The sequence below is a fragment of the Chinchilla lanigera genome, unplaced genomic scaffold (assembly GCF_000276665.1).
Source record: "Chinchilla lanigera isolate Chin_1 unplaced genomic scaffold, ChiLan1.0 scaffold00085, whole genome shotgun sequence".
Classification (NCBI taxonomy): domain Eukaryota; kingdom Metazoa; phylum Chordata; class Mammalia; order Rodentia; family Chinchillidae; genus Chinchilla; species Chinchilla lanigera.
In genome coordinates, this window is record NW_004955486.1 from 8552080 (window position 1) to 8580049 (window position 27970).

Here is a 27970-nt window from a genome sequence, read left to right on the forward strand (position 1 = left end):
GCTGTCTCTGCCTGCCTGGGACCTTGTACTGAGGACAGGGCACCGGGGTCTGAAGTTCAAGTTCAGCCAGGCAGCCACTGGCTCCAGTGAGAACGTCTGGCTGTGGGGAGGAGGACACAATCCCAGATGTCCTGAAGACCTCCTTCCGCATCCCTGCGCTCTGACCCGAGTGGACCAGAGCCCGCAGGCCTCACTGTCCACCACGTGAAGGAGGTGTTCGGCCAGGTCTTCATGGACGCTGCATGACTCAGTTCCTCTGGAGGAACTGAATAATAGAAATTTGTGTGATTATGCAAAGTGATTAATCAGACAGGCTCACACGACCAAGGCAGGGGAGGCCACAGCAGCTCCCACTCAGGCTAAGAAACAAGAGGGACTAAGGATACAGCACCAGTTCAGGGCTGAGGCCTAGAAGCTTCCTGGAGAGTCATATTGCAAGGCTGAATGAGCCAGAGTCTGATATCCACAGGCCACATTGAAAGGCTGAATGAGCCAGAGTCTGATATCCACAGGCAGCAATAGGAGCATAAGACACATTGTTTTAAGCAGAGCAGAGATTTTCCAATGCAGGCTGACTTCCTCCTTCTTCCCCTTTCCATTCTGTCCTTTCCATTCTGTGAGCCTATTGGACAGCACCACTCACATCAAGGTGGGACTTCCTCCCTCAGTTTCCTGTCCTGCACACCAATCATCTCTGGACACACCCAGGAGTGAGGTTTACTACTCTGCTAGGCGCCTCAATCAAGTCAGGCTGACAATCACGATTAACTTCACAGATCCCGCAGGCCTGAGGGAACTGGGCACCCAGCCTGGACCCCACCTGAGAGACAGCCAAGTCTCCACCTGGCCTCATGGCCATCCATACCAAGCGTCCTCAGAGACTCTGTCCCGAGGGCCCCCACTCTGCAGATGGCCTTCATGAAGGGGGTGAGGACAGACTCCTCAGGCCCTATGGAGACTGTGGGTATCCACAGCGAGTTGACAGTGACCCCCAAAAGATGTTATCCTGGCACCTGAGACTGGGACCTTTGCAGACATAGGGTCATCAGGATGCAATTAGTTGAGGTGAGACTGGATTTAGGGTAGGTCCTAAGTCCAGTATGTCTGATGTCCTTATACGAAGATGAGGGAGAAGTACATGGAGGATGTAGGCACAGAGGTGGAGGCTGGGGGACTCAGCCACAAGCCAAGGGATGCCTGCAGCCCTGGGAGCTGAAGGAGGGGAAGGACCTGCACCTTGACTTTGGATTTCTGGCCTGTAGACTATGAGAAAATAAATGTTTCCAGCACCCATGGTGGAGGTAACTGGGGACCACATCAACAGTAACAGACACTCCCAGAGGAAAGGGCTCACCCAGAGACAGACCTGCCCAGCTTGAAACTCCAAGGCATGTTTCAAGGGGGTGGAGGGTCCCTGCTCCGCTGTCCCCCACAGCTAGGTCTCCTGGGGTCCCCTCCCTTGGGTGCCCACTCAGCAGCCTCCCCTAGGGCCCAACCCCATGCTCCACACACTGTGCAGACAGTACCCACCAGGGAAGCTCTTCTACCTAGGTCCTGACCTCTGCCATATGTGGAAATCCCACTGCCTGTGGCTGTTGTGATGTGGGGAGCACCCCACCATTGGTGGCCACTGTGCCAGAGCCATGTGTGCTGGCCAGAGAGTGGAGACACCTGAGTGGAAGGAAGGGAACAGAAGGAAGGGGAGAGGATATGGGCCCAGGCCACCTGAGTGGAAGGGTCTCCCCAGGGCTCATGCCAGCCAGGTGGGTCCACATTGGGCTCCCCATTACTCCCATCCTCTGCTTCCTCCCCAAGTTCTTACCACTTGAGGATGGCCCTGCTCACTGAGGGCCCCACCCAGGGCAGTGATGGTGCCTGCAGCTGCCCACTCTGCTGACCCAGAGCCCAGTGCCTCTGGATCCCAAACTTTGGGGTTCTTTGGCCCCCAGAAACAAAAGGAAAGTGCTCTGGCTTGACCTAGGCCAAACCCTCCCAGGAACACGCTGGACTGGGTCCTTCTCTGACCCACACATCCACCCTGGAAGCACCGCTCAGTCTGGAGGGTAGGGAGAGACTACAGGACACAACTGCAGGGACAAAGTAGGTAGGGAGGAGCACAGGCCCTGGGAAGAGTAATAGTATTGGCCAACCCTCCATTTTACCAGTGGGGAAATTGTGTCTCTAGGTATATTGATCAGCTTTCCTGTCACTGAGACAAAACACCTGACACCCACGCTTAAAGAGGAGGCTTCGTTTGGCTCATGCTTCAGCTTACTCAGTCCATGGACAGCCAGCTATAAGGCAGAAGCATCATGGCGAAGGGTGCGGTGGAGCAAAGCTGCTTAGTTCATGGTGTGTGGGAACTAGAGCAGGGGAACAGCGCCAGAAACGAAGGAGAGAGGAACTAGACATACACCTGAAAGGTCCCAGCTCCATGATCCACCCAGACATACCCGGAAGTATACTCTATCAGTCCCCTCTACAGATCCTAAATTCAATCAAGTTGACACTCTACCCTAAATACTACATCCCACATGTGATGGATTAACTAATGGTCAACTAAATCCAGCTGAACCAAATCAGCAGGGTTCTGGCATGGAAGGCCCATCTGAGGATTGTTGCCAACAGCATAAAAAGAGAACTGGAGGAGAAGATAGTATACTGTTGATTCTCCTGGAGAAGTCCGTCATGCTGGTTTTCCTGATATGAACTCAGCTATTCCCACCATTGGAGCAGCTCTGGTCCTTGATATTGCTAAGGATAGCTATGGTTCTCTTCAGAGAATCTCTGGTTCTCACCTTGAGCATCACTTCCTGGCTCCAGTGCAGATCCCTCAGCCTGCTGGCACAGATCCTTCATCCCGCCAGCACAGACTTTCTAGCTTCCACCACTGACCTTTGGACCTTCCCAGTGCAGATCCTTGATACAGACTTGCATGAGATATTGCCATAGGCTCTAGACCTCCAGCTGGACTCATGGAGGACAGTACCATAGGCTCTAGGTCTTCATCTGGACTTGTGCAGGACATTGCCATGCGATCCAGGCCCTCAGCTGTATTCTTTGGGTCTCTAGTATGTGGACAGATCTCTTCCACTCTTCTGCATTTGACTTTTTGGGTGAGTATTATAAAGTAATTCTATAAATTGTGTGTCCTGTATTGAACCTATTCCCCTTCAAACAGAAATACAACGCCATCTCTCGTGAACTTCATGCTCAAAAACATCCCCTGAAATCACACTTAATCTCCAATTAAAAACAATAGCGAGTTCATATTTCTGCCTAACATAATACAACTGTCCTACATATGAACAAAAACACAAAAAGCCTTTCCCCCAAAGTCTCAAGAGCTCCAGCATTTTTCAAAAGTCAAGTCAAAGTTCCTTCTGAGAATCAATGCAAACTCTCAGCTGTGAACTTCTGTCAGAATAAAAATTAAAAGTTACATAATTCCAAGGAACCTAGAATAAACTTTCCCATAGGAGAAGAGATAGAAAAGAATTACACCAAAGCCAGGCCAATACCCCTGCAGGACAAACACTAAGTCTAGTAGCTCCATATAGTGTATGAAGAGCACATGGTGGTAAAATGTGAGGGCCAAGGCCTTGGACAGCTTCACCCCTATGACCCTGCCAATTGCAGCCTCCATGGCCTGTCTCTTGGATTGGTTCTCCTCACTGGCTGCAGCTTTTCTCAGTAACATTCCACATTCCTGGCACCTCCAACTTCTGGGGTTTCACTCACCTTTGCCTTCATTCTCACAGCTTTACACACTACCCTCTCAGGGGCTCCTCGCCTGGGCCCCAGGCCTTCCTTTGAAATCTGGTTGGAAGCTTCTCTGACCTCACAACTCTTGCATTCTGCATGTCACTAAAACCAGCACCAAGTGAACAATGCCAAGCTCGGTCGTCAGCACGAGTAGTAGCCAGGTCCCCTTGGACTGTCACTGCAATGGCCTCTGCGTGTCTGGATGGCTGAGCACAATAAAATGAAACCCAGAGAACCGGCTCCCTAGGAGGCCCTTTTTGAGCAGTATATTCTCTTCTCAAATGAAAAGTTTATAGTTTTGTGCCCTTGAACTTTCTATGGGTGAGATCTGGCTGGTTTCTGAGATGCCCTCAAGGCATCTTTCTTCTCCCTACACAAAGTATTGGTTTCTTTTTATTGGCACTAATCTCAGCACCCAGACCTCTTTTGGCCCAAACTTTACATGTGGTTCTTTCTGGGCCAAAATTTAAGTTTTTCAATTTTTTTTTATGCTGCTTTTTTGGCCACAGTTCTCACTATAACTCTGGCTAAAAGCATCCCGCCATACCCATGCCAGAGCTTGACTATTGGCTATCTTAGAATGTTCTGTGCCAGATTAGTCCACTGCCCTTAAGGTCAGTCTCCTACACTGTCTCAGGACAAGGGGAAAATGTGGACAAATTTTCTGCCAGGAAACAACTTACCTGACCTGGAGTCCTACTGCCAATGGAGACCTTGTTCCTGATCCTGGCCTTTACTGTCCTCATTATCATCATTCTGGTCTTCTGAGCTGCAAGTGGAATCTCCTGTCAAGCTCTCTTCTCCAGCCACAACCTTCAAACCTTTTAAAACTGTCCTTCAAACCAGTTTCAAAGGCTTCCAAACCACATGGCCCAATATAGTCAAAGCAACAACCCTACTTCTCTGATACAAATTCTCTGCATTAGGCAGCTTTCCCACTCTTGTGTCAGACACAATACCTGACACCTATAACTGAAAGGAACAGAGATTTAATTTGCCTCAGAGGACTCAACCCATTGTCAGCCAGCTCCAAGGCCAGAGCATCGTGCAGATGGGTGTACTGTGGCATCACAGCAGAAAGCTGTGGTGGAGCAGAGCCGCTTGGCTCATGGAAGCTAAGCAGCAGAGCAGGGGAATGGCCCAGCAAGGACAGAACCAGATACAGTCCCCAAGCTCACACCTCCACGGCCACCCACACATACCTGGACATGCACCCCCTCGGGCTTTGGGGTAGATCCAAAGAAAACCAAGTGGACCCTTCCTCCAGCTGCCACACATAGAAGGGTCAACAATGGGGGAAACAGCACCCTGTTTACCACCCTGCATGCTGGGCCACACTGAGATCACCCAGAGGTGCCTGCAAGGTGCCCTCAACGGTCCCATCAAACAGGGCAGGACACAGAGGTTCTTGGAGGTTAGGCTGTTCTGCCAAAGTCACCCAGCAAGTGAGGGCTGGAGTGGGACTTGAACCCAAGTCCTGAGTTCAGGCCCAAGCCTGGTCCCAGGTGCTGCCCCAGGGGGACTTGTCCACTCCCTTCCAGGAGCATGAGCACACACAAGGCAGAGGGAGGGGCCTCCTGCTCTGATGTCTCTGACATCCGGCCGGCAGGGCCATATTTCAGGCAGGCTGGACAGTGAGCGATCGGATGGGGAGTAGCCCGGGACCCCTGCCGGGCTCATTACTGCCAGCCAGAGGCTGAGCTGTGACCGCTCCCGCTGACTCGCTCATTGAATATGCATAGCTCTATTAGCATAGAGCAGCAGCCTGGGGCTCCGCACCATAAACCTTTAAGTAGGAATCAAAACAGGCCGGTGGGGGGGACGCCTGGGCCAGGCAAGCTGGTGAGGGCTCCACCATGAGACAAAGGTTCTCATGGGCCCCGGTGGACCCCCAACCCCAACACCCAGGCAGCCACAATGTCCGCGTATGGGTCCTTGAGGAGCTGCAACAGTTCCAGGCCTTGTCACCAGGAGCCCCGACCCTCACTTCCAGGGTGGGCGCCTTGATGGGGGTGTCCTCCCCAGCCCTATGTGTGGATATCGGGGCACAGAGAGGCCCCAATGGGGAAGAGGAAATCATCAAGTTCCCATGTCTTCTCTAAATTCCTCACACGGGGTCTCCCTGAGGCCCACCCCACGCTTTGCCTCCACCCACCCCCATCAAGCACTGCAGCCTGGGCACCTCTCTGTCTGCACGGGCTCCTCAACCTCTGACCAAAGCCCCCCACCTGCCACAACACCCCCCCAGCTCCTCAGGCCCCCGGCTCCTCTTGGCCCCTTCTGGGTTCTGACTCCCTGACCTCTCTGTGTGGGGACACAAGGCCCAGGCCCACCACTTGCCAGTCCCCACTTGGGGCCTCACTGAGGTGCCTCCAGAGCCACCCACGACTGGTGTCCCAGTGTCCACGTTCAGCCTGACCACTTGAATGTTGGTACACTTGTGGCCTCAGCACACGGGATACCAGTTGGGCGGTGGTGTCTAGGAGTCCAGCCTCTCTCTCTCTCTCTCTCTCTCTCTCTCTCTCTCTCTCTCTCTCTCTCACACACACACACACACACACACACACACACACAGGGCAAATACAGAGGACCCCCTGCCTAGTCCAAGACCCCAAGCACTGTCCCGATGACACCCCAAGGCTGAGCCCTGACTGTATGCAGGGGCACTCATTGTATGCTCGTGGGTGGGTAGGAGTAGAGATAGGTTCATGGCTGGTCCAGACCAGGACAGGCAACGGGCAGGAGCCTGGGCCCATGGAGAGACAAGAGCGCCCAGGGCAGGGGGCTGCAGACCCACAGCCACACCACCCAGCCACAGAGGGATGCATGTGGCAGATCTAGGTCCCGCCTGGGCTGTGCGGCTTTGGGGGCCACAAGATCAAACAGGAGATGGGGCGTGCAGGCTAGAGACCAATGCCCCATTGTCTCAATGGGGTGGACATTGTGGGAGACACACAGCCCAAGCATGGGGGCAAGTGTGGGCCCCCAGAGATAGCCACCCCCCTCCTATGTCCACCCTGCACACAGGCCCACGTTCAGCATCAGAGCTGAGGTTTGGGGAGCCCCCGGTGCACAGGAGAGGTGAGCACAGACATCCTTCCTACGGCATCTGTGGGGCACCTGTGTAAGGAGGCCTGAGGCCAGCGTGAGGGGCCAGCAGCCCCTCTGGGCCCGGCCGCAGGGGCGTCCACCTGTCCTGAGCTCTGAGCTGGGCCCAGCTCCTCACGTTCAGGATGCACCAGGGCAGAAGCCTGACCCCAGCTTCCCTAACACCCAAGGAGCCCTGGAGAAGCTGGGGCCGTGGTGCCATCCAGGACAAGGTGGTAGAGGAGCCGGGAGGGAGCTGCTGGGTGGCCTGGGGTGGTGACCACCAGCCCTGTGTGCCCCCTCAGGAACTGGTCCCTGGGGAGACACTGGGGGCAGGGCCGAGCTCCCGAAGTGGCAGGTCCTGGGGCTGAGGGAGGAACTGTCCTCGCTGCAGACGGGACCGTGAAGAGAGGACAGGCCAGGTCAGCGGTGGCAGCGCAGAAAATGAGTCCCTGGGGCGGCAATCATCGTAAGTATCAGCGAAAAGTCAAGGTGTCAGGAAGCCCTGGACTGCAACGGCTTCAGACCATGGCAAATGTATTTATGAAAACAGCGGTGAGCCTGGGGCACCGGGGCTGAGTACACGAGAGGGCTTAACCCCCAGGGGTCCGGCGGCCCAGGCAGCCCCACCCTGCAGAGGGGTCCCTCCGTCCTTCCCAAGGGACAGACAAGCCCCCAGATCCCCAGCATGTGCTCTCAGCAAGGGCTGCGCTGACACCAGGCAGGAGAGGATGCAGACGGTGCCCTGGGTATTGAAACGCCCCCGACATCCAGGCCCCTGGAGGGGTCCCAGCTCCATAACAACACAGCGCGGACACAGCAACGCGGAAGGCCCTGCCCACTGTCTCTGGGCAGCTTCCGGAATAATGAGATCAAAGAGCCCAGGCGGCAGGGGCGGCAGGTCGTTACCATGGTTATTTATAAGTTTGTCCGTTTTCCTCCCGCTCCATTCAGCCAAGATTTAAAAGCGTGATTACTGTGCGTGTGTGTGATCCATGCGGGGTCCTTGGAGCACACTGGGCCCAGCCTCCACCCTGACCCTGAAATCCATCCCGGCACAGTACAGAGCTTGTGTCCCCAGACCTGTCTGGCGAGGCTCTTGGTCAGGAGAAGCGGCCCAGACTCCCTGGCACATCGAAGCCTCCTCCTGCCTCTTTCCTAGTGGTGAGACCCAGCCACTACTGCTCCCTGACATTAGACTGACTTCCTTTGTATACCTCCCTGTGGCAGCCGGGAAGATCCGGCAGATGGGATGGAGCGCATCGAGCCCGAAGCCAGCCTGAACCGTAGAATGTGGCTGTGTTTGGGAACAGGGTCTTACAGATGTAACTAGTTAAGGATTTCCTTTCCTTCCTGCTCTCCCTCCCTTTCTCCCTGCTTCCTTCCTTCCTCCTTCCTCCCTCCCTTCCTGTCTTCCTTCCTTCTTTCTTCTTTTCTTTTGTCTTTTGAGACAGAATTCAGACTAGCCCTAACCTCCTGGGTCCAAGTGATCCTCCTGCCTCAGCCTGGCACGTAGCTGTTGAGCAGCCACCCAGGGCTCCCTGTGTGACTCCAGGGCCACCCTGTGGGCTCCCACTCTTATCAGGGTCCCCCTGAAATCCTCCCTACCACAGGCCCAGTGGTGGACTCCTCCACCTCATTCATAAATCAGCCGGGAAAGCACGGAGCCCCACTTGCCGGCCCAGCAGAGCGAGGTCCAGGCCTCCCAGATGCCCTGGGTCACCTTGCCACTGAACACCTTGCTGTTGGCCCTCCAGGGTCCCCATGGGACAGTGGCCCAGGTAGCTTCATTCAAGCAGGGGTGTGGGACCCCGGGGAAACAGCAGTATAGGCATGTGGCTTGTGATTCCTTTGTGGGGGACGCTGGAAGGAGCCAGCGGGAAGGGCACCATCACTGCAGCAGCAGGGAACAGGGTGTCACTGTCCATGCTGGGCAGAGGACAGAGGGTGAAAAGGACGTGTCGCCCCCAGATCACCGGGCAAAGACACGGTGGATTCATCCAGAATAGTGCCCAGTCCCAGGCTTCCCGACACCCTTTGGGGCTGCACACACCCAGCCCCTGGCTCAGGGAATCAGCCACGCTGTGTGGCCGTTGCCTTCCCCACAGGTGCCAGTGGAGCCAGCACTGCCTCCCAGAGTGTGCAGCACCCTCTCTGCTCCTTGTCTCTTCCTCGGGACCTGACTGCCAGTGAAAGGCCAGGCATCTAAGCTCGACCACTACTTCTTTTCTGTAACGGTTCCATACCTGTTTCCTCAACCTTGAAACTAGTTTCTGTTTTGAAAATTATCTGACATCTGAAAATAAGCTGGGCCCTGGACATACGCTGTCCATAGCCTGGACTTCCACAGGGCTCAGCCGGCCCTGAGGACCACAGGCTTCCCCTCCCAGGTTTGTCCTGCCTCTGCTACAGGCTTTGAGCACACAGCTGGCCCAGAAGCCCTCTGGCCACCCCTGAAGCAGGGCCTCTGCATTCAGGCCTATCCAGTGCCTCAGCAAAGCAGCCTCCCAGGGGCACACAGAGGGCAAAATGCCCCAGCCACCAACACCGACCTGTGCTCTGAGCTCCCCACTGGCAGAGCTGAGCTGAGCAAAGCCCCAGCCCAGGAGTGCAGAGTGGGCTTCGGCAGAGGCCACAGAGCGGCAGCTGGGCCCTGCAGCGGTCCAGCAAGCGATGTAGAAGCCTGGCCCTTCCCCGAGGCTGCCCGGCTGTGGGAGCAGCCAGCCTAGGGACACCTTGGGCATGGGTTGGACCAGCCAGATGCAGCCCAAGTGCCCAGGACAGGGCCAAGCAGCCCCATGCCGCGCCCGGCTCATCACGTCCACCTGGCCGAGCGAGGCTCACAGCCCACTTGCTATTTTGAGGTGATGGGCGCCATGGCGGAGCCACTCAGTGTCACCAGGAGCCAGGCGGGGGGAGGAGGGCAGAACCTTCAGAACTAATGTCAATTTTCTGCATCAAATATTTTGATAATTAAACAAAGCTGATCAAGAGAGGCAAGCAGCACGGCTCCGGCGCTCAGGAAGCAGAGCCCATTAAATAGAGGGGCCAGAAAGCGCCCGAGGCGGCAGCCCCAGATTAATGACTCGGCGGTAATAGATTTTCCCAAGCTCAGCCACACGGTGCAGCGAGGGGGCAGGGAGGGCCTCGAGCAGCCCGGGGAGGCGTTCCAGGAGCGGGGACAGTAAATCAAGGTGCCCACAGCGGACCAGGCTGGCTGCAGGCTGCAACCTGCCCGCCAGTGTCTGACCCCGGGTGTCCCCTCCTCCGGGGTGACAGGCACTGGGCGCAGGGCTGAGTGGCTGGCAAACTGGCAGGAGAGGCTCTTTCAGCACACGTGGTCAGCTGGGATGTCCTTCTTGGGGCTCTGTCCTTCAGCAAGTCCTGTGCGACGAGCCTAGGACGCCCCGGGCCCTGACCGCTGCTCGAGAAGCAGGCTCTGGCTGGTGGGCACTGGCTGGGTTAATGTTCCAGACCTAATCCACCTGGCCCCTCCGTCCACACAGCTGTGACGCCTGCAGACCAGATGAAGGGCGCAGGCTTGAGCCCGAGAGGCCCAATAGGATCGCACCCAGCGTGGGTTAAATTGGTGCTGTTTCCCAGGTCTGCGGGCAAGTTGGAGGTCATGAGACCCAGAGGTCCACGCAGCGCCCACCCCACCTGGTGGCCGATGCGGGAGGGTTCATCGACAAACTCACACGGCCATGCAGCAGGCTGGCTTTGAGCCCTTCGTGTCCCGCTGCAGAGAGAGGACAGGAACCCCTCAGGGTGGTCCAAGGGGCAGCTCACAATACCCGAGAGCCTGCCTGGGAGAGGGCTCGCCTGTCTGCAGACACAGGTGCCCTCTGCCCTCCAGGTCTGTGGGCACCTAAGCCACCCCTGCCTCCATGTCCCTGACCCCAAGCCCACAGGAAGTACACACCCATGACCAGGACCGTGGCGGGCTGGGCAGGGAGACACCACAAGGGGTCTAGTGTGGACCCCTACCCAGTGCCCCAGCCCCCCCCATGGCACTCACCACCCCCAGCTAGGATGAACCAACCCCTCAACCCCCCACCAGGCCTGGGCCTCAGGGACCTGCTGAGCCGCCACCACCTCCCTGAGCCTCCATTTCTGGGGATGAGGTTTAGGCAGACGGAACAGAGGCCGCGGCACCCAGTCCAAGGCGGAGTTGTCCCCCCTCAAGCGCCTGCGGAATTGGGGCAGGCAGAGGAGCCCCTGGGTGGTTCCTGCCCCCAGGATGCATGAGCCCTTGGCAGGGCACCTGGCCCCGGCCCATGACCAGCAAGGCTGTCCAGGGACTCTTGCCCTCAGCTTTGGTGCGGGCAGGGCAACACTGTGCGTGCGCTGGGTTTGTGTGCAGTGGGGATCCCAGAAACCGCTGGGACCGGGCCGGGGTTATGGACCCAGGACAGCGGTCACGGGGCACAGCAAGATGGCCTGCCCGCCAAGCAGTGTCCATCACCCCATGACACGGGGACAAAAGGACAGTGGTATGCCAGTGGAATTTAGTGGCCTCTAGGAGAGCGAGGTCACCCTGGCTCATCTGCTCCTCAACTTGAGGAGGTCTCAGGAGAACATCCAGGACCCAGAGTCCCCAGCTCCAGAGTGACCACGTCAGCATCCTTCGCACAGCAGTGCCGAGGCAGTCAGACAGCGTCTGGGAGGAGGGCGAGAGAGCCAGGCTCCAGCTGAGCCCACGGCCCATTGGGTCATCGGATTCCTATGGCCAAGAGCCACCAGCAGCTCAGGGACCCAGCTGTCCCCTGAACCAGGCCCTCCTGTCCCCTCCTGACCTGGTTGCCATCTGGAGACCCACACCTCCACTGCCCCAGGCCCACTGAGGCACAGCCAGGATAGGGTGAGGGAGGCCAGCTTGTCACCCACCCTCGCCCACATGAGGGTCCCAGCCTGGTGCAGCCCCTGCTCAAGGTCAGGAGCGCCCTGTGAGTCTGCCCCGAGGACACTGTGCAGGGCCCACACACAGCCACACATGGATGCATGGGTCCAGTAGGGCCCATAAATCCCTCGGGCCCTGGTCCTGGCTCGGTCAGTGTCACTACACACAGACGCGGGCAGCTCCATATTTCCATTGACTCTGACAGCAGAGATAAATCTGGCCCAGCCAATCCACAGTGGGCATCAGGGCGTAGCAAGAAGAGTGGCGGCCAGTACAGGGGACACTGCTGAGGACCCTCTGGCCAGGGGACAACAAGAAGGCACGACCTTGTGGTCACCCTCAGCAGCAGGCCTGGGTGCTGCCAGTGCCAGGGACTGGGCGCTTCTGCTCCCTGGGGCAGAGGCTCTGGCTCAGAAACCCTGCTGACCCCCAGCCGGAAGTGATGCCCGGACGGAGTGGCGCTCACCTGGCACTTGCTCCCTGGGCTCCTTCCTGTCACACTCCAAGTCCCGTTTTAGATCTGTCCCTTGTCACTGTGTGACTTTGGGCCCTCCCTGGAGTCCCTCTGGGCCTCTCTTCCCTTTCACTGTCTGCATAGCAGAGATCCGACTCCCAGCCCACTGTGGGGACCCGTGCAGGCATGGTGCTCCAGCCCTGTGAGCATCCCTGTCTGTGGGAGCATCTTCCTGGCTGCCAGTCAGGCCCTCGATAGCGTCTTCCCCAGGGCACCGAGGTGGCAGATGCCAGCTGGGACAGCCACACAGCACATCCCCTCCCTTGGCTCTCTGAAGCCCAACCCCACCAGGGGTGACCTGGCCCATCCCTTCCCTGGCCCAGCCCACCCCTCACTGTCTCTGAGACCCCTGCTAGCCTCCCCAGCCCCAACATCGGGGCCCACCCAACCCCGCCCAGAAAGAACAGTCCACTGTGGAAGGAATGTTAGACGGCCGGGGTCGTGGGTCCCTTCTGCATCTGCCCTCCTACAGCTGCCAAGAGTGCTGGCATATACCAAGGATGTGGGTGACCGTGACAGCAAGCGGGCACACTGGCGAGCCACTCACCATGCCCCAGGCAGGGCTCCAGCTCAGGCCACCTCCAGGGTCACACTGGCCACCATGAGAGGCTCAACGTGGGAATCTGTGACCACAGCCCCTGCAGGAGTAAGGCCTCGGCCTCCCAACTGCACTTCAAACAGAAGGCATGAGAAGCAAACAGATGCCGATCCAATGGCAGGAGAGCCGGAACCAGACGGGCGGGGTGGGGGAGTGGGCCAACTCCACTTCCTGCTCTCTCTTACTTGCCAGTGGGCCAGGGCCTCAGCGGGGAGGAAGCCAGCAGGGAGAGGGAGGTGCCCAGGACGCCCTGCAGCCAGGTCCCCACTCCTGGACCAGCGCTAGCCGCACCACCCAGCAGCACCATCCTGAGGCGCTGCAGAGGTCAGGGCCCAGGACTGCCTCTCCCTGAACACTGCACCAAGGGTCACAGTGGGGACCCTGCTCTGGACACCGGCCACTCAGACCTGGGCGTCACATGACATTTTGGCCTAGCAAGGACAGCAGTGGTGCCAGGTCCCCCATGTCCTCCCCTGGGAGAGGCGCCCAGGGTCCATGCCCTGCACTTGGGCAGGAGATAGAGCTTTGTCCTCTTCCTGCCGTGTCCGTTTGGGGTCCAGGCTCGACACCCTGTCCCTGAGAGATAATGGTTTAATAAGCGATCTGTTTTTTATTTAAAGGGTCGGCAGTAAAACCCAGATCACATTTCTCACTTGGTGGGTTAAAAAACCGCTTACGCTCATTTCTGCAATGTAAAGCGACACTCTATCAAATCAAACATTTCCAGATGGGCCCAGGTTGGCCCAGGCAGCCAGCGGCGGGTGGCGGCGGGAAAATAAGCCAGGGACACCCCCTACTGGCCAGTGGCAGACGGCGCCACGCAACCAGGCTCCCTCGTTCTGTGGACTACAGTAGAGTACTGTGAGCCCCAGGGCTCTAGGACACCTCCCGTCAACACTGCCTGGACCAGCAGGGCAGAGCTTCCCTGCCACCCGGCCAGCCACCCGCCCAGGCCCCTCTGGCCAACCTCCCTCCAGCCACCACACCGCAGAGGCTTGGACATAGCCTGGAAGAGTTTCCTACAGGGAGCAGGGGCCACTGGCCAGGTGTGGGCCACAGCCAGAGGGGAGGGAGGAGCACAAGGCCTGGGTGAGTCTGCCCCCCTGAGCACATGGCCAGTGTGTGAAGCCAGCGAGGGATGGGACCATCTGTGCACAAGCTGCCCGTCCCTGGGGGCCTCGAGGATAGTCGTCCTGCAGACCCCAACACCAAGATGAGGGAGCCGGCAATGCTGGGGGCCCAGCACACAACTCTGACACTGTAGCTACCAGATCCAGGCTCCTGAAGCAGCCCAGCCACTCAGGGATGACAGCACCTGGCGTGAGGGAAGCCACCACAGCACCTTTGGGCGGGGGTTCGGGAGCCCGGCGTCAGAGGCAAGGAGCCCTGAAGAGCGCTGGCTGGCGCTCGCCCCAAATGCATTCCCGGGATTCCCCCGAGGTATGCAGTTTTCACTGTGAATTAAAACCAAAGCCAACTTTAAATTCAATAATAGAGTTATAAACTCTTGAAAGTGTACGGATGGCTGACCGACCCCAGAGAGGAGTGGGGATCTATAAATAGAGGTCCTTGTGAGCAGATTTCGGGATCCTGTCCAACGCTCGTTGAATTACCTTTTGTGAGAACTGCCATGTGCCAGAGTGGGTCGCAGGCGGAGCCAGGGACGCAGGCATCCGCCTGACCTCCGTGGGCCTCAGCCCTGCCACTCCTCCCCGGGGATCCCACCCCAGAGCCAGACCCCCACGGAGCCCCAGCACAGAGCCAGGGCGAGGGCAGGGACCTGAGGACAGACGGGGACCAGCTGGTCAGGGAAGTGCTGTTGGGGCTTGGCTCAAGTGCAGCACCCCACCTGCCTGCATGAACCCTGAAGGCCCATCCCAGTTCAGGGGCCACCTCAGCCTTCCCCAGGGCAGCAAAGGGGGAGGGGCACTCGTCAGTGACCAGGCTGCCCCTGTCCCCATGGAGGACAGAAGCCCCGACAGCCCCTAGTCTGGGGAGCAGACAGCCCCACCCTGCTAGGTCTCCGGACCTCCAGCCCCTCTGCCACCTCACCCAGTTTCTGTCCTAGGTCCTGGTCACTTCCCCAGCTGGTGGAACAACAGCACAGGACAGGGGCCCGAGGACTGAGTCTCATGCCTGCTCCTTGCCACACCCTCACTCACTCGCTGCTGCAGAGACCCGCTCCTGTGAACCGCAGGCTGTCCTGCCCTTTGAGTTCTGCCCACAAGGGTAGAGCACGGGCCTTCTTGCTTTTCAAAGTGACCTCCCCTGGAAGTCCCCGAGCTTCACCCCACCCCACCCTGGCCCCTCTGTCCTCCTCTGAGCTGCTCTGGGATGAGGTCTGTGTTTTCTTTCTTTATTCCCCTCACAGCCCCACCACTGTCACCTCCGACAGTGCCCTTCACAGCAGGTCGGTGAGTGGGTCACCTTTCTTAAACATAATATAACTGCAGTGAAATTCATTTTTTTCTCTGTTCAAAACAAGGGTCTCTAGTAGCCTCTCTGTGTGCAGCCCAGAAGCTAATCCTGTATGACCCCATCCCTGGGCAGAGCTCTAAGGCTGAGGACCTCCCTGGCAGCCACGCTGGGATGTGAGCCCACCTGCCAGCTGCACCCCACTCCCAGCGCGCTGGGTCTGAACCCCAAGTGACCTGAATAAACACGTCGGCTGGAGTACCTTTAGTTTCAGCATTGGTGGTTTTGCCAGGCCTCTCTCTGTGTCTGGCCACCCCATCCAACCCCACAGAGCTCCTCCAACACTGCACCCCAGGGGCAGGTGGGACAGATAGGAACCTCCTCGGCCTCTGGGTCCTTTCCTGGGGAAGGGGGTGATGAGGACATCTGTCAACAGGTCATGTGGGATTCAACCAAGGGAGAAGAGAGAAGGGTGCAGGTATTTGCTGCATATAACAGAGCAGAGCTGTTAGCATGACCATCATCAACACCATCACCATTATTGTCACCACCACATTGTCACCATTATCATCACCATTACCATCCTTACCATCTTCACCATCTTCACCATCATCACCATTATCATCTCCATCACATCACCACCACCATCATCACCATCATCACCATCACATCATCTCCACCATCATCACCATCATCACCATCATCACCATCACATCGTCATCACCATCATCTCCACCATCATCACCACCACCATCACCACCACCATCACCATCATCGCCATCATCTCCATCATCACCACCATCACCATCATCTCCACCATCATCACCACCATCACTATCATCATCATCATCACCATCACCATCACCATCATCATCACCATCATCATCACCATCACCATCACGATCACTATCATCACCATTACCATCATCACCATCACCATCACTATCATCACATCACCATCATCACCATCATTATCATCTCTATCATCATCACTATTATAATCATCACACCATCATCACCAGTATCAACACCATCACCACCATCATCACCATCATCATTATCATCACCATACCACACCATCATCATCACCATCACCATCATGACCATGGGGTCAGGGACCAGTCATCATCCAGAAGTCCCCAAAGCCCAGGGAGGGTTGGCAGCAGGTGGTATCAGGTGGGGACAGCGGGTTGTGACAGAGCCTGGCACTAGAGATGCCCTAAGAGAGGTTTGCTGGGAGGAGGCAGCAAAGCTCCTCACCAGCAACAGCCTGGCTTCCCGCACAGAGGAGGGCTGTGGCCCTATTCTCCATGCCTGCCCCTAAGCGCCTCCTCCCTAGGGCCATGCACTGGCTGAGGCAGAGCTCTGCTGTCCTCAGATTCTGGGCAGGCAGCAGCATGAAGGAGGGGGCCGAGCCCCCCAGGGTTCCGAGGATGGAACCCCAGATGCCCCTGTGCCCCAGCCCTGGAGACCATTCTTGGCAGGCAGAAGGGGATCCAAGAACTTCTGAGCTGTTGACAGGTACCCCCGAGACTGGCTCCTGCCCTGCTCTTGCTGCCAGGTGCAGGGCCCAGGGAGTGTTATCAGCCCCTGCCCCAGCCATGACAGGAGAACAGGAGGGGAACGGGCACCCAGCCAAGCAGGCAGCCGCTGCCCCTCGGACCTGCAGAGACTGCATTGTATTCACCTGTGGGGACCTGTGGGAACTCCAGGACTCCGGGACCCTGGAGGAACACCTAACTCCAGGAAGCAGGAGTGTGCAGGGAGAGCAGATGACCCTACCCTCCATGCCCCCAGGCTGAGCTGTTGTGCCCCTGCCTGGCTCTGGGCCCCGAGACCAGCATGGGCCAAGCAGAGGCTCCCAGAGCCAGGACAGCTGTCTCTCCCGCTCTGCCAGGCCAGCCCTCCTCATAGCTCTCCAGCTCAGGACAGCAGCTCCCTTCCCTGCAGTCTGGTGCTCTGTGGCTGCCCCTGCAGCCTCTTCTCCACTGCCGGGAACCCCGTAGCCCGTGACCTTGGCACTCCCTGAGGCCCCCAGCCCAGACAAGGCTCCCACCCAACAGCCCCTGCCCCGCAGCTCCCAGCTCCTCAGCTCAGGCCTGAGATCACTGCTCTTCCGCCCACGGGCACAACTCCAACCCAGGCAGTGGCTCTGAGGCCCCCCACCTTCCCCAAGGGCCTCTCTCCCAATCCCTGGCAGGTGGCCACAAGCCCAGCCCCTGCGTGACCTCAGGATGCGGGGTCTTCGTGAACAGCACCAGGGGCCTGGAGCAGCCAGGCTGCCTGGGCCATCTGGAGTCACAAAGGGATGCTGAGGCCGGCAACCCAGAGTTCTGCCTGTGGCTCGCAGCCCCCCCGAAGAGGTCTGTGCCTCCTCCTCAGTGTCCAGGGCTGGCCGGGTCAGCTGGCCCTTTAAGGGGTGTTGGGGTGGGCCTTTGCTGACGCTGCCCTGCAAACTCCATGAGCTCTGTCAAAATATTTTTAGTATTTGTTCTGTTTAAAACCCCAAGGTATTAGAGTGTGCTAATCTTTAGAAAGGTTAATTTATTCATAGGGGTTTTGACAGAGATGTATGGCGCAGCGCAGCCTGGCCCCTGCCTGGGGGAGCACTCGAGCGCTGAGAGCGGTGCACGGACAGCGCCCAGCGGCCACCAGGGGCCTGGCCTGGCCGCGCAGCCCCGCGCTCAGAGGCCCAGCTCCACACCAGGACCAGCTCCTCCCCTCCAGCTGGGTCTGTGGCCGTGGGGTGGGACAGTGCAAAGCCACCGCTCTACCTCTCCTGGCCTGAGAGCCCTTCTCCGAGAAGCCCAGCACCCACGCCCCGGGCCACAAGTGGTTTTGGGGACCCAGGACAGGCTGGCCCACAGGCCAGTACTCTGGGGACAGACAGGATCTCTTGGGGATCCACTGAGAAGCTAAGGGCTGCCCACCCGACACAACAGAACCATGCTCAGGCCCCCACCGTCCTTCTCCCTCTGTGCTGGACTGAGCTTGTACTGGCGCTGACAGTCCCAGCGTGGTGTGTTCTCAAAGTCCCAGGAGCGTGTGGCCTGGCCTCTCGACACTTCCTTCACTCTGCTGAGCTCCAGCCACGCAGCCTCCAACACTCAGGTCAGCCACTCCAGGAGCTCAGGATCCACACTCCTTCTGCCCGGCATCCTGCTGACCCCAGCGTCCCAGGGTTAGCACAAATGCCACCTCCTCCAGGAAGCCTTCCCTGGCCACCTGGGTCACCTCCCCTGGGCTCCAGCAAGGCGTGTTTTGGTCTTCTCCATCACCTGCTGCAGGGGGCCTGTGTGTCTGTTCATCATTGCTACAGTGGCTCCTGACCACAGGGCGATTGGCGGCCGTGGGCCAGGTCTCCTGGGCAGCTGCTTTGACGTCAGGATGGCTGCATACAAGCTACTCGCGGAGGTGCGATGGAATTGCTGGCCACAGGCAAGTGTCTGCACAGCAGTGCAGCCCTCCGTGGCCATGTAAATGATACCATGGGCGCCCGAAGCCCGGCCAGCCGTCCCTGGGGCGGACAGGCAGCTATCTCTGTAGCTTTCCCGTCACCAGTGCTGCAGGAAAGCGCCCTCAGCACCTGCAACTCCTCGCTGCTGGGTTCTGGGCAGGACCTGAGCTGTGAGGCAGGGCTGGCCCAACCCACCCCAGCTGAGACTGGGCCTGGGCCTGGGCCACACGGCCCTGAGCTGGCCACACCTTGCAGAGGAGCCAGGGCTGGGCCAGAATCCCGCTGGACAGCGGCATGGGGGTGACTCTGTGAGGGGCCTTTCCTTCTGCAGAACAGCTGCCAGGTGCACCAGGCAGTGGGGACTGGAGGGCTCTGGCCGCCCTCCTCACCATCACCACCCCGGGAGGCCAGAGCCGGGGGCAGGTGGAGCCCCTTGGCCATTCGCCCTGGGCCCTGGCCGGCCTGAAACCCATACTACATCCTGGTCCCCTGAGGCCAGCCCAGCCACCTCAAAACCCCACGTGAGGCCACTTCTCTGCTGTCCTTGGGACGCAGGGCGGCGGCCGTGGGGATGGGAGACAGATGCGCGCTCCTGGGCTGCGTAAACAAGGCCGGGAAGGTGGGTGTTAGGTTACGCCGGTGAAATATCGTAAAATAAATACAAGAATGGTTGGTATACTTCAGGTAAATTAGCCTGATTCAAGTTGTCAGCTTGAGGAAAGTCTAAATAAACAGAGCTCACATCTCTGCTTGGCGTAGGAAGGGGCGAGGAGGCCGCATGGGCCAGCTAATCCCCAACTCGCGGTGGCTGTGGCCTTGGGCAAAGGACCTGGGGCACTGAGTCCCGGGGAGCCCCCCAGCCGGAGGCCCCTCGGTGGAGCTGGTAGCCCAGAGACTCAGGGGTCTGAGAGCCGCAGTCCTCCCCTCTGCAAAGGGGATAGACAGGGCCACTTGTTGGTCCCTCAGGTAAAGGAGTGCTCAGTATCCAAACCCCGGGGTCCCCTATATGTCACATATGGTACAATGGTCTTGCAGTCAGAGCTGCAGGCTGGGGCAGGGCCTCAGGCCCCGGTGATCATCTGCCTCCGACCCTTGTGATGTCGCTGGCCCTCACATGACCTCAGACAGCCAGGCAGGACAGGGCAGGGGCCGGCTGTCCAAAGCCTGAACCATCATCGCCCAGCTCACCCAGGGGTCCAGGAGCTCTGCCTCCCTGTAGCTGGTTCCCTGGGAATACCGGTGTGCGGACCCCAGACCCAGAACTGCCAGGAGAACCCCAGGAACCAGGCCCAGGGATCCAGCGGCCGCTCCTGAGCGAAGGTCTTCCCCCTGGGCCCTGTCCACCCTGTCTGCCTCTCTCCCTGGCCCTCTCTCTCCCTCCTCCGTGTTTCCCCTCGGGTCCCAGCCCGGCCTCCACATCCCTCGCTTCCTGAGCACAGTCAGAGCCACGAGAAATTCTGCTAAAGCTCTCCGTGGACTATCCGAGCAGAGCCCGTAGTCCCCACACTCTCAACCCTGTCCCTGATTCGTCACCCCCGCTCCATGGCTGGCCCAGAGCCAGAAGCCCCCAGCCAGGTGATACCAGGACTATGGGTGGCCTCACAACAGGACCTGGGCCTTGTGCAAACCATCACACCGGCTGTCCCAGGTGAGCTCCCTCCTCGGGGTTCTCCCCTACTCCCCCTGGGGCTCTAAGCCTCCAAGGATGTCTGGAAGGGGCCCAGGTGGGGGTCTCCTCAGCCTCCGTCTCCTCCAGTGTCTGTGAGCAGAGGACAGGGTGTGAGGGTGTGGCAGCCCAAGGCAGCCCCCCGCTGGCTCCCACCCATCGCCCAGTGCCTGCTGCAACCCAGCCCTGGGGAGCCCTCACAGGGCTGCTGGACGTTCGTAGGTGTGGGGGCCAGACTTCCGCACTGCTCCCTGCTCCCCAACAATGCCCTGTCACTGGACCACACAATAGCCTGAGAGGCAATGTCACACTGTCACATGACAATGCCAAGTCAGCCAGATCCTCTGGACCAAGGACAGGACCTGGGAGGGGTCCAGCCCCACCTGGCCAGGTGTTGCTTGCAGAAGGATTGTCCAAGGCCCTGCAGGGGTGTGACTGTGACAGCCACACAGGGCTCCCCCGGGATTCCCATTTAGACCCCACTGCCAGCTGGTGAGCACCGCCTACCCTGCAGGCCCAACTTACCCCCGCACACTCGCAACCCCTGCAGAGATGCCCCGAGCTCACGGACAGTGACAGGATGTGGGCACAGCAGGGAGATGGGGGAACCGGGGTGGCAAGGGAAGCACTTCAATCTTGAGGCACAGGCATGCCGCACTCCCTCAGGGAGAGCAGTACCCCTGATCCAGAGAGGCAGTCTTGACCTGTTGGCAGCTCTGACCCCCAAAACCAGCCTCTCTCACCCTGCAGCGTTCAGAGCCAAGGTGACAGTGGGAGGATCAGGCACAGCAGCGACAGACCTGGACGCCTCACTGCCTGAGCAGAACTGGCCAGCCTTCCCCTGGACCAACCCTCAGCTCTGGCATCACAAGGAAGCCCAGGACACAAGCTGCAGATGCCCACACCCTTGAAGGTCCCCACTTTCTCTCCAGGCCCCCTCAGGCCCCCAGGCCTCTCCCAGCTGTGGCTGCAATGTCGATGACAGGTGCAGGAGGCGGGCTCTGGGTCCTGGTCTGGGTCAGACTCCTTTGCTGTTCGATGCTCCCACCCAGGGCACCTGTGGGGCCACTTGGCTGCATTTGAGGCCTTGCTGTTTCACCATCCCCGGCCACAGGAGGTGGGGAGGCAGAGCGCCCGAGGACAGGCCAGTGCTCGTCCGATGAGATGCACCCAGGCTGCCCCAAGTGTCCAGCACCGGCTGGGAGCTCCTCGCCCCACCCACTCTCTGTCCTGAGGTATGAGGACACAGAAGCTATGCCAGGTCTGCAGCTAGAGCTGGTGCCAGCATGGGGGGCCAGCTCAGGCACTGGAAGAGGCCATGTGGCTACTCTTACATCTTTTGGGGAAGATTATTGGGGGTCACCTTGCATCCCCTGAGGAAGCACATGGCCTGCACCCAGGGCAGGGACCCGAAGACCCTTCCTGGGTACCCCTCATCAAGACTTGGAAAAAACCTGTGAATCCCCAGAGGAAACTCCCCCAAAGGCTTATCTTCCATCTCCCAGGGAGGATTCTGTAGGGCCCGGGCTGGAGCCAGGCTCTTCCCCATCCCAGCAGCGGCAGCGCAGCAGGTGTGGGAAGGCGGGACCATCAGGCAATAACCTGCCATGGGCAATTAGCTAACGTCAACAGGCTGGAGGCCGTCTGGCCAGATGGGGAATCGGGTATTTATTGCGGTTATCACTAGCAAATTGATCATTACCGCGCTGACTTTTAAGAGTGTGCAGTGCCCAGCCTGGTGAGTTGTTGGTTCAGCCCCAAATGAACAGAACCTTTAAAACCCTTGATCGCTCTCACCTGGAAGTTTACACTAAATTTAACAAATGGAGTAGCTTCTAATCCTGCTTACCTCGTGCCAGGCTGCGCCTCCCATGTGCCAGTGTGCACTGGGCATGCCTACATCCCAGGTTGGATCCCGGCACCGGCTAGAGCCACACTGCCCCAATGCTCCCTCAGCGGGGCCCCAGTCCGGCCCCAGCGTCCGGCCCCAGCGTCCCTCGCTCCTGCCTGATCAATCCTGTCCCACCCTGCAGACGCTGAGCCAGGTGAGTTCTGCCTCTTGAGGGCAGACACACAATGTACCAAAAGTGAAAGAACATGGACAACCATCACCACAGAAAATCCGTCAGGCAGGCGGCCAGCCCTGCCTCTGTCTGTGCAAACACTAAGGCCTCTGCACCCTGCAGCAGGGCTGGGCTACCCCACGCCACCCCCTGCCAGGGCCTGGCTCCAGGTGGAGACTGACGGTTGGGATGCCCTTCCTCCTGGACCCCCGGTGAGCAGTTGTGGGTGTCTGGAGAGTGTGGGTGGATTTTCACTTGGGATCAGCCTCTCTCCTGCTCCAACAAGAAGGGCCATAGAGAGGGGAGGGAGACAGCGGCCAGGTGGGTCCTGCAGCAGGGGCAGCAATGCTGATCTCTGTACCCACTAAGAGCCCAGGCCAGGGACCCTAGCAGTGACCCTAGCCAGTGACACTGGCTGGAGACCCTGGCTAGCAGACCCCAGCCAGCCACCTGGTAAAAATCTTGCAGGAATCCTCACATGGTACCTGGGAGGGAACGATTTTCCAGTTCAGCCATTGCTGTTGACACTGGCCCCAAAGATGGAGCTGGACTGGACGTCTGTGCCCCTCCCAGAAGTCTCAGCACATGAGCAGCACCAGGCTCCACACTGAGAGAGGTCGCTGGGTGGCACCTGACCCAAGCCCAAGGGTCCTCGTCAACAGCCAAAGGCACTGACCACAAGCCAAATGCCAAGGGCAGATTTGTACCCAGTCCATGGCTCCAGAAGCGCCTTCCAGGCAGCCTGAACCCTGTGCTAAGGGTTCCTCTCACGCCCCCTGGTGACTGTCCCCTGGCTCAGCCTTTCTGAGCTGGTCCTGCGAAGAGCGAGCACCCCTCCTATGGCCCCTGGGCCTCCTGCTGCCTCCTGCAGCATGCAGGTCCTGTACGAAGCCATGGCCGGCCACCTCGGCTCCTGGGCCTCCATGGCCGGCCACCTCGGCTCTTCTGATGGCCCCGGGAGCTGTGTCCTGGGCCCAGCGGCCCTGGCTGGCTTGTCGCTGTGCTTGGTTTTATTTCATATCTAGAAGATCACTGAGCAAGAAGCTAAGAGTCAGAAAAACACTTGCTAGGCACAGGGGAAGGCAGCCTGCCCCAGGGACACCAGAGAGAGCAGGCCTGCTCAACCATGACATCAGGATAGCAGTGTCACCAGACCTGGCCCTGTGCCTGTCCTCAGGGAGCTGCTGTCTTTGCAGCTCCACACACAGGAGCCTCCCACTGGCATGGGGAAGACATGGCACCTGGGTGTCCCTGAGGCTCACGACATCAGGCAGCGTCCCCTGGGCTCTGGTGAAGGCAGGAGGAAGGGAGCAGCCGCAGGTGCATGGGGAGGCCCCGAGGCCCCGGCCCCTGTGATACAGGTGCTGCTCTGAGGAGTGTGGGTGCCTCGCCCTTGGGGCGCTCTGGCGGTCAGGGGTGGAGGCAGCCATCAGCCTGTGGGGACCCTCACAGAGGTGGGAATGCCTCCACTCCTTCTCCAGGACGGCACGGATGAGGTTGCAATGACAGCTGTCAGGTGACATAGCGACCGCATCCTTTCCTGATGGCCCCATGCTCAGCAGACCCCTGACCCCTAGCTGGGGCTGCCACATTAGCACATAGGAAGAAGCCGAGCCCCAGCTCAGGACTAGGTGCCCCCCCACCCTGCGGCTCCAGGTGACTCCTGAGGCCCTGGGGCACCAACCCCCAGCCCCCCAAGTCCAGAGGTGGAGCCCCACCCACAGGAACCTGCCTGGCTGTGGAGAGCGCCTCAGGGTGTCGGCAGGGCTGCTGTGTGATGGGCCATGACGCAGTCTCTGGGCTCCCTCTGCTGTCCCAGCTGGGACACGGTGCCAGGAGCGGTGCCCGTTCGGGGAGGCAGCAACAGGGGAGCCTGCCAGGGGCCCCCACGAAGTCCCGGGAGCAGGGATGGCGGCCCTGCCATGCGGGGAGCAGCCGCACACCCAGTGTTTCAGCAAAGACTCAGCTCTTCTCCCGCCTGTCTCTAGCCCGCTTCTCTGCCAGTGTTCTCTCCCCAGCTCTGTCAGGAGCTCTCTCCAGCTGGCCTCGTTTCCCCTTCAGCCCCCATCCTGTCATCCTCAAGTCCCCTCTCTTCCCGGCCCTGTGAGATGCTCCCACTCGTCCGGCCCAGCCCAGAGCACCTGGCCCGGTACTGAAGGACTGAGGCTGCGCCATGCTCTGTGTGGTGCCACGGGGGGGCGCTGCTGTGCTCGAAGCAGAGAGGAGTAGGTAAACTTTTGTCTGGACTGTGTGCATGCACGTGCAGAGCAACCCGTGTGCACAGTTTAATGTGCACATACATGCTAATGTGTTCATGCACACATACACATATATACACAGGCTACATGTGTGCATACCTAAGGGCACATGCACGTAAATGTAAACATGCCCATGTGCACACACGTTTATGCACGCATGTGCATGGCAGAGATTTGGTCATGCCCCAAGAGAGCTGGGCACAAGGACACAGGCTGGGTGCTGACAGGGCAGGCACAGTGAGCCAGGGGTTGCCTGCCGAGAGAGCTTGGGCCTGCCCAGCAGAGGTATGCGGAAGGCAGGGGGACAGGCAGCAGGGGCTGGAGAGGACTTTGGGGGTTGAGGGAAAGCTGGAGGGTGGGGCCGATCACCAGGCTCAAGAGCTGACCCGTGTCCTGCTGGCGGGCTGTGCACGTGACCCGGACGCGGATGGAGTCTGTGGGAGCCTGGAGTGTAGGCGGCTGAGCGATGGCCATGCCACCTGTGTGTCTCCCTCGCCATGGGGATACTGGAGCGAAAGCGCGAGGACACGAGAATGTCCTCAGCCCTTTCCCAGAGGAGCTGTCTGCTGGGTCTGTCTGCTATTTCCCGCCGTTAACCTGGGTCCTGGGGCTTGGGGGGAGCCCTGAAAAGAGACGCCTGTGGGGACTGGGCTCATCTCAGAGCCACAGCGCATCTGACGCCCACAGCACAGGGCCCTGAGGCCCAGGTCTACAGTCAGCTGCACCCGGGTCTGAACTCCTTGTGGGGCCTCCGGGGACCCGGCATGAGAGACACAGGGCTCAGGACCACAGACGGAGACTGCACTGGACCGACAGGAGACACCGGGGCTCCGGCCCATGACCCGAGAGCAGCCTGGCGGACACCAGCGAGACTGTGACAGCTCTGTCTTGCGTGACCAAGCCGGTTACATGGGTGTCACCAGGCCTGCATCCCCTGGCTCCTGGGCGAGTCCTGCGCAGGGTGGGGATGGCAGTGGTCACCGTGGCCCCAGCCCAGCTCGGCCCTGGCCGCAGGCGAGGCGGCATCCCAGGAACATGTGAAGACAAATGGCCACCCGCCTTCAAATGAACCCCACTAATGACTGCTTAGCACGTCCATAACTTTACCAACCAAACCCGGCCTGCAAATCCCTGACGAGGCTGGGCCCTTGATTAATGCTAATGGTTTTTCTCACCAGCTGTGAAAATGCATTTTCCATAATTTAGTTGTCATTACAATGGGAAGGATTTATAAAACACACGCACACACTGTGTGCACAGAGGCCCTGGAGGGGAGGGCAGTGGAGGCCAGGAGCAGCCAGGCCTGCCATGAGAGGCAGCAGGGCTCTGGCCACACCCGGACGCCCAGCTTCCAGCTCCTGGCAGGACACTGTGCACCTCTATGCTGTGCCAAGGATCCACAAGGGAGGATGGCCATGACCAGGCTGGGCCTGGCCCTCGGCACCTCTCCTGGTGAGGGACGGCAACCCTGGGCAGCTCCAGCCCTGCCCTGTTACCGCGGGTCCCAGACCAGGCGCTCAAAGCCCCTCCTGCAGCAGCGGCCACAGGCGAGGAGCTCATGAGGTGCATCCAACACCAGAGCTACCTGGGCTCAGGCCTTGCCAGGAGGCTGCCCCTCGTCACCCTGTCTACCTCCCCACAGAGCACTGCCATGCAGCAGGGTCTTGCTGGAAGGAAGAAAGGAAGGAAAGAGGGAGGGAGCGATCAGGACGGATAAGTCAGGGGAAAGATGGATAACTGGATAGAAAGTGGGAGAGAGGAAGGGGTAGATGATGGAAAGATGGGGAGACGGAAGGAAGAAGGGGAGGGAACAGACACAGGAAGGAAGCCCCAGGCAGGCAGCACACAGGGCCTTTTAGAAGATCCCCACGAAGCCCTCGTAGCGGTGGACACCCAGTGACCAGCAGAAATTTGACACTGTGGCTTGGGCCGAACAGGGCCCAGCCAAGGCCCAGAGCCCCAAGTGGCCAGGCTGGAGTCCGGCGAGGGCGGCCACCGACCAAGGCCGCTCTGCTCCCAAGCCTGCAGGCTCAGCCAGGGCAGGGCCCCCCACCCCGCTGTCTAAGCACAGATGGGCGCAGCGGTGGGGGCGAGCGGGGCAGGCCGGGAAGCAGCCGGCATCGAATCAATTAATGCGCGCTCTTCCCAGCCCAGGCACGCTTTGCCTTCAATTAGCAGATTCGCCGGCCCTGCTGCAGGCCCGGGGCCTCCACCACGGAAACTTTCTCCTTCTTGTTTTAATCTTTCACTGAGCCGGCCTTTCGCCTCCAGCCCGTCTAATTGAAACTAATCTTCGCGGGCAAGGCCTGTCTCTCCTCCTAATCCTCCTCCGAGGAAGTTCACATGGTCCCAATTACAGCCACACCGGCCCCTTTCATTCCCGCCCTTGTCTCCCTCTGCCAGCCTCATTTTTTGAAAGTCTGCATTATTAACTCCATGCTTGCGAGTTCCTGTCACGGGCCGCGAGATGCTATCGCGGGCTGCCGATGGATAAGGTTACCACGAAAGCATTTTGTGGATTACGTTTCGCACAAAGGCGATAGAGGACGCGATAGCAATGCCGGGAGCTGGGCGGGCACGGGGCGGGCGCGCTGGCCACCGTGGCCCTGCCTGCAACCTGCAGCCAGGGCCAGGGTGCCGGGGAGGAGGGGGAGGGAGCACATCATCCACCACCAAGCCACAAGGCCAGGCCGGATCCCATGGGGGGCTGCGGAGCAGGAGACGGGGTCCCTCCAGCCGAGCTCAGTGTTGCAACAAGCCAAACGGAAACCCGACATTTCCAGGCTGTCGAGGACGTCAAGTTTCCGAGCTCCGGGCTGGAATCCACCCCCGCCATGCGGGCATGCTGGTTATCACAGCCGATCAGACCTCAGATTGGCAGCTGGGGATGTCTCTGATTAATTTTTTTGAAAAGAAACTGAAATAATCATTTCTTAATGAAAGCAGTTGGGTTTTTTTAAGTACCAAGCTCCAAGACTACAGGAGAACAATAGAATGGGCCGCTGGGGGTAACCAGGTAGGGAGGGGGCCGGGACACCGCCTGCTCTAAGGCACTGAGGGTCAGTGCTCTGCCTATCACCTGCAGGGTCCGGGGCCAGGGACACTCGCCCTGCTGCACCCCCACGGTGCCCACCAGCCAGACCCATCGCTTTCCTAGGGTGGCCCCAGAGCAGAAAGGGCCCCCCACAGGAAGTCCCAACAGAGACCACTGAGTGGGACCCTCCAGTGTATGCCCAGGAAGCCCCAC

The 27970-nt window shown here is 59.3% G+C and overlaps 1 long non-coding RNA gene across 4 annotated transcripts; it reads left to right on the forward strand.

Moving 5' to 3' along the window:
* Positions 1 to 16738: 16738 nt before the first annotated feature.
* On the forward strand, positions 16739 to 27846 carry LOC102003244. 4 transcript variants are annotated; one of them, XR_001231119.1, is made up of 4 exons: positions 16739 to 16800; positions 18599 to 20384; positions 21153 to 21637; positions 22436 to 27846. It is a non-coding gene; the product is annotated as an uncharacterized LOC102003244 (long non-coding RNA). The 4 variants fall into 4 exon arrangements; XR_263964.2 differs by having other exon boundaries at positions 21153 to 21387; positions 21517 to 27846; XR_001231118.1 differs by having other exon boundaries at positions 18567 to 20384; positions 21153 to 27846.
* Positions 27847 to 27970: the final 124 nt, after the last annotated feature.